We start from the raw sequence: 13,022 nt of genomic DNA, 5'->3' as shown, positions 1-13,022 counted from the left end.
AGTGTGTGTGTATGAGAACTAAGAAATACACACACATGTACTTACCAATCAAAGAGAGAGCACAAATACTACTCGTATAGTTGTATGATAGTTACAAAAAAGAGTTACATGTACTTTTAGTTGATTTAAAGTACTAAGATAGTGAAAAAGCCCATAATTTTTTAAAATTTTCATTGATTTTTTCGTTACCAAATTGGAAGGAATTTAGGGCACTAAATGACATTTATGGCTAGTGAAAATCCATGAAAGATATGTGTACAATTGATACAAAAAGTTTTTATAGTTTAACTAAAATAGCTCGAAAAGAGATTTCACACGATATATTACAATTGTGAAAGTGAGTTAGTGAGAGTAAGTTATGACTAAAACAATATAAGGGGAAAATTAGGGAACAATTTACTTCCAAAATGTGTAACTCTTCAACTATAGCTTAGATTATGACACAAAATAACTCCAATAGAAATCGCTTTCAGAACAAAGCACAACCATGGAGAAAGAATTGAATTTTGGACATATAATGTTTCAAGGAAACAAAAATATGTTGTAGTAGAATAAGAAAAATTCTGGAAATTTGGCCAAAAATTTACATGGCATACATATCAACCATAAAATTATTATTGAGCAAACAAATAGCTAATAGCGAGTTACCAAGAAGCAAAATACATCTTTCAACCCAATTTTTTATTTCAAATAATGTCTATTGGTGGCCTACAGGAGTAGAATTATGAGGATTGGAAGTATGACAAATGCCCAGGTGACTAATAGTCATGAAGAAGAGGATAGAGGTATGAATTTTAGCATGGGTAATGTTGACACAAAGTCAAAAGGACATGGAACGGGTAGGTCAGAGAATAGAAACTTAGAGGAGACCATGAGGATTCCCAGAATGGAGGAGCTCAACTATAAGAATAATAATGAAAGGTTAATGAAGGAACAACATCAAAATAATACTTGGTTTCTATAAAGCTTAAATAGTTTACAAAGGTGAATGGATAAGATATTTGCTTCAAGGCAAGTATAGGAACACAATTCAAAAGTTAGGAGAGAGGATGTTGAACATTTAAGGATTTATAGGAATGTTGGTAGCCATCGACATCACTCATGAATACATTCAACTAAGTGAGCTTATGTTTCCTCGTAATATGGGAGTAGTCTACGTATATCACTATTTAAACAACAAAGAAGGAAACATGACTTGGATAGCTTGCAAGGAAAGCTTAGGAAGATTAAGGCTCCTACATTTGATGGTGAGGATAAGTAAGGAGAGGAAATTGAATCTTCATTGCTAAATATAAGAATGTAGCTCTAGTTGTACAATTACTAATCCAGCATAAAGGCTTGAATTGTAATTTACTACTTGAAGTGAAAATAAAATATGTGGTGGAATCAACTAAATGAAATCAAAAACTTGAATGTGAGGAAAATCTAATGGAGGAAGTTTAAAAGGTACTTGAAAAATGAGTATTTTTCAGAACACTAATATGAAGGAAAAATTCAAGAGTTCTTTCCATTTAAGATGGGGAGTATGAAAATGGAGGAATATGGAAGAAAATTCACCGAATTACTAAAAAATGTTTGTTTAATTAAAGATGAAAAAAAAATACAATGATTTATAAGAGGATTGTCGTCATTCTATGGTGAAAAAGATAAATTTGAGTAAGAATAAGCTACTCTTCCAAAAAATTGGGTTGACATGAAGAGGGCCAAGTTGGAGCAAGGAAGGAAGCGATATATACCTTCATTCTTCAATGGTAGATTTTTAAAAAATCCACATTCAAGAAAATTGTGCAAACATGTTTACAAAACAAATGTTATTAAAGAAGTTGTGATTGTGTTTAACATCTCTTGGATTATAAAAGAAGTGATAAAATGACCCTGACAAAGTATCAATTATAGTATCATCAAGGTGGGAATTAATAAAATTTATGACAGCAATTAAAAGAAAACTACATTGTATAAACCAACATTTTGTTCAAGTAAATATGTGGTAGTTTCTATGATGGGTGGAAATTCATGTAATGAATGTACATTTGCCAAATTACCTAAAAATACCATACTTTTGCCCATGTGTATTTCCTTTACACATTGTTATGCCTTAATAGCATAATTTGTGTTGTCTAAGTGTTTCTTTTATTATTTTGTAACATTATTTTTTTGAAAACTATATTTTATATACTTGTAATTAGATGTTAAATTTTAAAATTATATAATACTTATAACAAGAAATAATTGCATAGAGACACACTCTATAGTTTAGTATGGGGGAGATATTTTAATGTTTGTAAATGAGTGCAAACATTTAAATGTTGGTTCAATATGAGAGAAATGTTGTAATATCAAAAAAATAATAATAAAAAAACATAATATTGGTAGATATATGTATTATGGGGGTTTTAATAGAAATACAAATAACAATATTTTTTTATTTTAAATTTGAATTATTTTTTTCTCTCTGGGAAGAAGCACTTTATAGCGCAATATGGGAGAGATGTTGTAATATCAAAATAATAATAATAATAATAAAACATAATGTTGGATCAATTAAAAAAAATAATAAACTTTTTCAATTCAAATTTGTTATGTTATAATGTTTTTTTCTTGTTGAGAGCCACTGGATAACCTAATATAGGAGAAATGTTATAGTGTCATCCCAATATGTGAATGTGAGAGATGTTGTAATGTCAGTAAATAAGTGTGAACATTTAAATTTCAAACTTAATATATTAATATGGTAAATAAGTGTGAACATTTAAATATCTAACTTAATAGACGTTGTAGTGCCAAAAATTAATAAAAATAAAGCATAAAGATAATAAATTGATACAATTAAGTTTGTGATATTGTAAATTTTTTTATTAAAAAAATTAAAAAAAAATAGGGAAGAATCATTAATACATGTCACATTAATATTAATTTAAATAATAATAATTCATATTCATAACCATCAAATTTTAGAACATATAATTAATAAATATGTAAAAATTTAATACATTTAATTAATAACCATTTAATTAAAACTAAAAACATTTTTAAATATAGAAATGTGAAAAATATATAAAATACAAATAATAACTATAAATTAAAATCGATTTGATATATTTTAAGAATTCAATAAATAAATAAATAAATCTATATATATATATATATATATAGATAGATATATAGATATATATATATAATCAAGGCTATACATATCATATTAAAAAAATCAAATCAAGAAATTTATAAAACATGTATATATGTATGTACTTTTAATAAAATAAAAAGTAATAATATTTCTAAATATAGATATGTGAAATTTATATAAACAAAAATAATATTATTAAAAACCAGCATAGTTCCATCCTATCTCAAATATACAACACTTTGAGAGGAACCAAATCAGGGCTAAATCTTTTTTCAAATTTTAAACTCAATAAAATATTTTTATGATAAGAGATTTGATCTCTTTTAAAACTTAGATAAATCCCAAATTAAAATATATGTATACTAATATAATGATAAACAAAGTAAAAGAATTAATACTTATAAAAAATTAATATAATACCATATCTTAGTTAAATATAAATATAAACAAACAAAAATATATTTATATATAAGAAGATATATTTAATATATATCATTGAAATAAATTATTGATACTTGAAATACATATGTCAACGTTAGAAATGTATAAAAATATATTTTTAATCATAATAAATAATACAATACTATATTTAATTTAATTATAAACAAAAATAATCCTATATGGCCATTTTTAAAGTAAATGGGTAGGGATACGTTTCCACTATGGGGATGTGGCAGCCCACCCTCACAAGTATATTGAATGACAATTAAGTTATTAATACCTCACTTGAGGTAAGGAGTATGTTGGATCCTTAATCTTAAGACCGTGTACCACAGTGGCCATGTCATTCTACCAGGAAAGCCTTGTCCTCACGTGGGAGATGAGTGGCACTTCTATCTTTATAAATTTGACTCTCCTCGTAGCGTGAGCCTACCTAAATTCTGATACTGGACAACCCTTTGTACATTTAATTATTATATCCTCAACTTAGATAGTTCTCTATGGGGTCTCTGGGCAGTTCAATCGAGTGAAAACTTGTTAGGTCCTTTTATAATGGAAGATATTTCTCTATAGGGTCTTTGGCCAGTTCAATCCAGTGAAAACCTGTTAGGCCCTTTTATAATTTCCATTATCGTTCTTAGTAGTTGGAGTCTTAGTCGAATTCTTCAACACCCTGAGCATTACTGGGGAACTTTCTCCTCATCCTCCTAGTTTGTAGGTCAAGGTTCACAGTTTCCACTCTTGGGCTTATATAATTTGCATGCAAGTTAGAGCATCGGGTCACACGTAGGTGACAATAGCTCATTTTACACCACGCTTTATGGAAGCTAGAGTCCTGCAACGTTTCGTGGTTCAAAGATTGTTAGACTATGTATGTTTTCTTATCCAATTTTTGTTTTGACTTTCTGAATTGAATTTTTTTATTATTGGCCCACTCTTTCTCTATTGCTCCGTGTTTTTGAAATTCTTTTCTCTGAAGATCTGAACTCTCTCCGCCTCTTTGGCTAGTGGGTCATTATAGAAATTTTGAGGTAAAAAATGGACCTTTAAAAAAAATTATAACAAAAAGCAAATTTATCAGAATTAAGAGGATTCAATATGATTATATCAAACATGAGGGATGATTCACCATTTTTGGAGTAAAAGGGTAAAAATATAAAAAAATAAAGAAATATTTTTCAACTCCTATTTTCAACTTATCTCCCTACGATTTTACCCAAAGTTTGAGCGGGAACACTCGTTGGATGTATAATTTAATTTTTCATCCAAGGAGTACCCATGTTTCATACTTTCGATGGATCTGACTACACAAAAAATATAAACTACATGAAAAATATGATTGCAATCACGTTTTTCCATGTATTTCACATTATCGAAAGTATGCAACATGGGTACCCCTTGGATGCAAAATTAAATTCATCCAACGAGTGTTTATTATTTTTACTATTATTTTATAATATTTTTTAGGAACCCCATTTTAGACCTCAAAATTTCTCTAATGACTCACCTCTTGCTTGCAGCCTCCCTTGCTGACATTCATTCTTGTTTCCATCTGCTTTCTCTCTCTATTACCTTGCAATTGGCTAGCAAATTTTCACAAATTTTCACTCCACCCTCTTGAATCTTGCTCTACCTTCTTGCTTTCATAGCCCCACCCCTCCCTTACGTGACTCCTTTTATTAAGGTCCTCGCAGTTTGCTTTATCTTCTATCCTTCTCAACATTTATGTCTGGTTTGGTTTGGGTACATGCCTTGATGGGTGCATGCATCCACTGAAGAGCTGCCTATTATTAGGAGTGAGCCTCTCGGGGAGATACATACAAGCTTTAGCAATTTGCTGCTCGGTTTTGAGACCTCATCCCAAGTCCCATCTAGGAGGAACTTTCTCACATGGAGTGTGAAGGGGTCTCCAATCAACAACAACTTTTAGATATGGAAGTCCCAGTAGATCTAATTAACTCGGTGCTAGATATGGTTGTCTTAATTAATACATGTATACCATTGATTTGAATTTACATCTTAAATATCCTCTAGGTAGAATTTTGTTAGATCATTTTGAGCAAAAGACTAACATCTTACACTCCCTAGAGCACCTCCATGGTCATCTCAAAAACATCGATCAACATATGAATCACATTGAATACTATTTGGGCATTCCTCCACCAGCGTACAACACCACCAGAAATATTAGAGACTTGCAACACCACCAGAAATATTAGAGATCTAATTTAGGCTCATTGCTATGGATTCTAACTTGTTTCTTTTCAATGGCCCTTTTTTTTGGATTATATAATTCTCTCGAGATGAATTTTCAATTTTGTCTCTCTATGGAAAAACGTAATTTTAGCTAGGTTCCAATGTCCCCGTGAAAAACTATTGTAACATCTGTAGAACATCAATATAAATCTCACTTTAAAATAAATGTAATATTTATCTATATTTAAATAATTATAATTATAATTTTATAAACGATTAACTAATAAAGAAAACAAAATTTTGATGATGTAATTCCTCCGTCATTCATATATAAAAAATTAATTCCAGAAATGAAAGAATCATGCATTCATTTAAAAAATAAAGTAAATTAATTAAATTAATTAGGAAAATGTGATGACCAATTCGATCCTTATTATTATAATAAATATTTATATTATTTTAATAATAAATAGTTATGTTATCACGAAAATAATATTTACACAAAAAACAGCACCTTCCACGGACTGACTTTCACTCAATTTTATTTGACGAAATAATGTGTTATGCGTTGATGTAAGCAGTGACGAAAAAAGGTTTAGAAAACGGAAATTGCTTCATTCAATGTACCTTGTTCTAAAATAGAGAAACATATAAATCTTCTCATTTATCTATAATTATTTAATTAATTAAAATTATATTATTAAAATAATTTTTCTATTTATTAAATTATTTATTTTAATATCATTTCTTATATTATTAAAATATTTTTCCTATTACTCGGCCATGTATATACTCGGCGTATGTCCCATCCCATTACAAGTGATGAGTATAACAAGGTTGTTGTCCCATCCCATTACAGGTGATGAGTATAATAAGGTTGTTAAAGACAGATAATTATCTTTGATGAGTATAACAAGGTTGTTAAGATAGTTAAATGTTTCAGCACATAGGATTATTTAAAATTAGAGAGTTAGTTAATTGATTAGGTTTTATATTTCGGGTAAAGTTGAATTTAATATATGGTTGGGTGTTGTTTACTAAGGTAAAGGAATTGCCTAAACAGTTTAAAAAAAAATTCAAAAAATCTGGCAGTGGCAGTGTTTGAATCATGTTTTTGATGGTGGAAATGGATTCAGCGCTGAACATCGCTCGTGGGTTCGAAACAACAAATAAAATATGATGTGATTTTCCCCGAAGACTCCTCTCATAAACTTTAACATAGATTTACAAAAATCTCTACCGGATTTTATCAAAATATGGTTGGAATTTCCATGATTTTCAGGGCAAAAAAAGCATTCTAGTTACACTATGGCATATGGTTGTATGTCAAAGTTATTTTAAGTGAGTCACTCGTTGAGAAAGGTCATTGTAATCATCAAGTTTGAGTGTGTGTGAATTTTTGTGTCTTTTCTCCTCTATCTTTTCAACAAATTGGTGTAAATTTTTGTGTTATTTTGTGTATTTTCTCTTCTGTCTTTCCAACAAATTGGTAACAGATCCTAGGAAAAAATACAAGATCCGTGAAACCTGCAAAACCTACAAAACCAGTAAAAAAATGATCAAACCTGCAAAGCCAGTCAAAACAAATGATCAAGTAAAAGAAATTATCAATTTTTTTTATAAGAAAACAAGTTGCAGAATTGTCACATTGTTAAAGCTTGAGCAGCGGACATTCCATCTGTCAAAGAGTATGCTGCTCACTCCTTTCAAAACCTGCGCTGATGCCGTCAAACGAGGAAGGAAACCTAACTTGGATAACTTGCAAGGAGAGCTTAGGAAGATTAAGCTTTCTACATTTGTTGGTGAGCATAAGGAAAGAGAGGAAGTTGAATCTTGTTTGTTGGAGATAAGAAAGTAGTTGTAATTGTACAATTTCTCATCCAAATTAGAGGTCTAAGTTGCAATTTACCACTTGAAGGGAAAAGAAATTATGTGGTGGAAGAAGACTAAATCTCATGGTGGAAGAAGAGTAAATCTTGTGGAAGTTAAAAAGGAATATTTGTAAAAACATTATTATGAAGCAAAATTTGAAGAGTTCTTTGAGTTTAAGGTGGGGAAGTGTGACGATCAAGGAATATGGAAGAAAAATCACTTAGAAGAATATTTGTAAAAACATTATTATGAAGCAAAATTTGAAGAGTTCTTTGAGTTTAAGGTGGGGAAGTGTGACGATCAAGGAATATGGAAGAAAAATCACTTAATTAGTGAGGGATGCTGGTTTTATTAAGATGAAAAACACAAAAATACAATTATTTGTAAGTGGGTTGCAATCATTATGTGATCAAAAAACTAAATTTAATGAGCCTAATACTTCTAATGAATCTTTGTGGAAGGCAGAGTACTTTTATGAGAGAAGTAGGCATAAGCGAACCTTCCAAAAAACTTGTGATGACAAAAAGAGGGCCAAGTTGGAGCGAGGAAAGAAAGGATATAGACCTTAATTCTTCAAAAATAAATCTCATAAATGTCCAACTTCAAGGAAATTGTGCAAATATGTTTACAAAATTAATAGTGCTAGAAAGGCTGAGAGGGTGTTTAGTTTCTCTTGGATTATAGAAGAGGTGATTGAAGGGCTTGGATATTGGTTGTTTTAATAAAAAAAGTTTCTTCATAATTCAATAATCAGTGGTCCATATTTATTTAAGTTGGTCTAAGAGTTGAGGATATCAGTGTGATGGTGTGTGTCGTTGTTGTTCGACGGAGTCTAGTTTAAGAAGATTCTTTTCGGTAGAAATCACATAGAAGAAAATTTTGCCGACGCATTTCGAACCTATGTGATTTCTACCGAAAAGACTCTTCTTAATGTAATATGGATCACAAAAGCCTGAATTTGAAATGTATTTTGCTGGATGCAAGAAAATCTAGAATGGCTACTATGATCAAGAACTCTGTCTTGTGTGGAGTTATCTGCAAGGCAGCTTGTCATGTTGAGTGTGACCGAGTGATAGAGTCACGTGGACTATCTGTGGCATGACCAAGTTTGCTATATGAAGATTGTTGTATAACCAGAGGAGCGTTTTGCTTGTTCGTGTGACTTGGGATCATTTTGCATGTGGGAAAGACCTATATCAGACCACTTTTGCATGTGGCCAGCGTGCAGAGCTTAAGAAATCCTTTGTGTTTTTCTTCGAATAATGATTTTGCTTGATGTATGTTTTTCTCTATGTTCGATGTTAATTAATTTCATTATTTTGTAGGAATGGCCAACTATTATCTAGTGGTGGTGACCTCTCAAGCCATTGATAAGCATCAAGAGAAATTGTTGTGTATTGTCGGTGTGAAAGTTGTGAGCATTGTGTGAGAAATTTATATTGTGTGTGCAGATGTGTGGGTAGGAGAAATGGCAGGGATACTCTAGCACTATCTGACAGAGTGTTGTTTTCTTTCCCATCATTGTCATGAGTAGGACCCTAATTGGTGTTGCCGCTGTAATACAACCCTGACCTTGTAAGCTACCATTGATCGCGAGCAAGAGGAGAAATTGGATCCTTGAGAGAACGATTAGGGGGCAATTATATAAGCAGGCAACTCCAGATTTTAGTGTAAAGAAGACCATTGATTTCTTTTCTTAAATAACATTGTAGTCGCATGATGATTATAAATTAGCCACATCATTGGTCGAAAGTTTGGCTTGTGAAATATTCATTTACTTTTCAAACTTCATGTAAAAATACCTTCATTTGTGGTTGAAATTTTATGGTACAGAGATATAAGGAACTAAAAATGTTTTATTAGTTAAATAAAATATATATTAAAAAAAAAATCAGAATTGTTTATTACTGTAGGAGGTGCATTTCAATATCATAATTAGCTATCAGTGGTATGAATTCATGTAACATTTGAGGCCTTTGTTGGTATGTTTTTTATTTGAAGTCTTGTAGAGATTCGGTTCACATTTGGGGCATTGTTAAAGAAAGTAGCTAAGGAAATTTGCTACCATTACTAATTGGCATGAATTAGTAACTCATTTTGGACAAAGAAATAGAAGAAGATAAAGGAATAATATATAGCAATTATGGGTCAGAAAAGGAGATTCAAACAGTTTTAGAGAGAACTCAAACAGATAAGAAGAAAGGATCAAAGGGAAGAGGCAACACATTTTGCAGAAAAACATGGAGTGTTTCCAACTATAGCAAAGGAACCCATACCTGATGAAGACAGTAATAGAAATATAGATCTGGAATACATCAATAAATTTGAAGAGAAAATCAAGACCAATAAAGATGAGGAGATAGAAGAGATAGATGAAGACTTGAACACATTAATGAATATTTTTCTATTTTTTCCATATTTCACAAGCATGAATTAAGCACTTTGGGAAAATGAAATGGAAGAGTTACTTTTTTCACCTCATTTACGACATATTATTTAATTAGGTTTTGTATATACACTAGGCCCATCTGATGAAAAGTACCGAGGACATGGTCGAACGGTTAGGTGGTGAAGTTTGGTCCCCAATGGTTACAATTGTCTCTTTGATTTTGTTGGTGTGTGATTGAAGTTGGATTGTCTTCTAGGGTTTCTAGGTCTAGGTTACCCTTCACTCATCACTTGGCTTGCCTTTGTGAGATCAATTGCCTCTGTTTAGGAGTTTTACAGCAATCAAGACATCACTTTCAAGTTGCTTTCGGTTCATATTTGCGAAGTTGTTTTCATTAGTATTGGGTCATATTTGTACTTTGAAAATTACTTTAGCTCCATTGTCAAATGTAGATTACGATTGTTTGCTTTGGTGAAATTGAAAGTATATGCTTGTTTTGAGTTCATTGTTTCAAAAAGAAAAGTGAAAGGATCTCTTCATTTAAGTATTTTTGAAATGTTTTGTTTTATTCCAAACCAAAAGTGAATGAAATTTTCATTTTAGTTGTTTTGAAATCCATTTTCTGTTGCTTATGCATTAGTCTGCATTTTGAATCAAAGTGGAAGAAAAGAACAAAATATTAGTGCATCTTAGTGAAAGAAAGTGATTTTGTTTCTCATAATATTGCATTTTGGCATTGCATTCATTAGTGAAAGTGAAAGAGTAGTTTTCATTTTTTACATCTTTCATTCGAAAAGTTAGGGAGATATGTTTTGATGCAATTTTTCTTGATTGATGCATTGTTTTATTGTCTCTCTTCCCTCATTAGTTTGGTCTTCATCGAATGAAAAGATTTCATTTTTTTCATTTAGTTGCATCATAGGAATTCAGGTGACATCGTTGAGCCATAAAATTGAAACCTAATTCAAGATAAACTTAAAACTTACCTCAATTAACCTAAGGAGCATTTGTAACCTAATGAAATTATCTAGAGGTATAGCTTAGAGACGTGTTTCGGCGTCTTTAAACATAGCAGTTGCCATTAACTGCTTGCATTGTATCATGGGGGTGAAATCTCGTTCCAGTATGGAAGTATATCGAAGTTTCTCCAGTACTTTTGGGTATATAGGAGGCACTTTAGTATGGCAAGTATATGAGAACGTTCTCACCGAACAGTTATGCATTAAACAGTGCTAACACAGACTTGTGCTCCCCGTACCATCGAGTATATATTAGGAGACCACACTCGATTGAGATCTTTTAGCCACATGTAACCGAGTACGTCACCTTGTAAACATGATACACCGAACACAACATTCAGGGAGATTGGTCGCCGTACGAGTATGCTGCCTTGAAAATTCCTAAGGACATGGTCGAACGGTTAGGTGGCGAATTTTTGTCCCCATAGGTCTTGTATTCAAATCCTTGGCAAGATTATGTATGCCTGAGCGCTGCTCCAGGCACGATTTCTTCAGTTGAAAAATAAATAAATATGCCCATGATAAGAGAAGAGATGCATTAGCATTATATCTTATTTTGTTAGCAGTGGATGGCATTACTTTTCCTAGTATTTTATATGAGTTTTGTCGAGTAAATAGTGCAAAAGTGCTTTTGGATATTTTAGAGATGAAGTGCAATGAAAAGGGAAGAAACACCGTGCAAAATATTAAAATTATCGAAGATGAATATGAAGAATGTGAAGCAGAGATTGAAGAATATAAAGTTAAATATGATGATGAACACTTTTTAGATGAACTTTGGTTACAAATGTTGCAGCAGGAGAAGTTCATATATAAATTGTTCAATGGAGGAGTAACCAAGGATGAACATGATGAAACTAAGTACAAAGATTGTGATGCAAAAATGGATGAATATTTATTTATAAAGAATAATGATATAGGAGCAAAAGATTGAGATGAAAAAGGGGGAAAACTCTCAATATAAAGGAAAATGAAAAGAACCCAAATAATGATGATTTTGTAAATCTAACAAATGTTAACCAGTGTGTAGATTTTGGTAGTAGCCAAGAATAAGCAGCAAAAGAAGGAGAAGAGGAGAAGTCAGTTGTAATGGCCATCTAAAATTAAGATTTGGAATTTGTTGAAGACATCATGGAGAAGGTAGAAGATAAAAAAATGAATAGAAAATTTACATATTGGAGCCCTGAAGAATTAAACATTATTATGGATTTATGTGGGGGTAGTCCATTGAACAAGACTTAAAAACTCACAATAGTGGAAGTGAACCTATTGAAAAAGGAGTTGAAATAAATTCACATCATCCAATTTGTAGCAAGAAGTGATATCCAGAGTTCATGATCTGGAATAAAAAGAAGAAGAAGCAAGTTGAGCACATCAAAGTTTGGAGCAACAAGTTCAAGAAGTTTCATCAATATATTGTAGCAAAGAAAGTAAAAATGAAATACTTGAACACTTAGTTGCAATTGTAAAGCCTCACTGAACCAGTGGGCATGTTTTTTATTTCACACATTTCTTGAATCTCTCCATTAGGGAGAGAAGTAGCCTAATTATAAGAATAATGTCAAATGTGATAAATAATTCATTTCTTCACTAAAAAAGGACTTAAAATTAATAGAGAAATAAAATGTTCAATTTTTAGAATTCAAGTTTTGAATGTTCTAGATTTTCAATATGAATCAATTATAATTAAATAGATGAATGATTTGTAATTGAGTAAGAGTTACTATGTTATAAATTTACACACTATCATGTAATTTAAATAAATACTTTTGGTCTTTAGTTGTTTTAATAAAATTATTTATGATTCAGTTATTTGTAGTGCATATTTCTTTCAAGTCAGTGTTGGCCATTATCCATTGTCCTCTAATAAAGGAATGGCCTGAAGCCATGGCCAACATACATATTAAGTGGAAAAGTGTTTTATGATCAACGTTAAATATAAGTTTAACAATCAATAACAAATTCCAAAGTAACCACG

This window comes from Pinus tabuliformis, chromosome X (genome assembly GCF_031772625.1).
Source record: "Pinus tabuliformis cultivar Carrire ecotype Pingquan chromosome X, CPIR1, whole genome shotgun sequence".
In the NCBI taxonomy this organism is placed as follows: Eukaryota; Viridiplantae; Streptophyta; class Pinopsida; order Pinales; family Pinaceae; genus Pinus; species Pinus tabuliformis.
Note: the sequence above shows the minus strand (reverse complement) of the source record.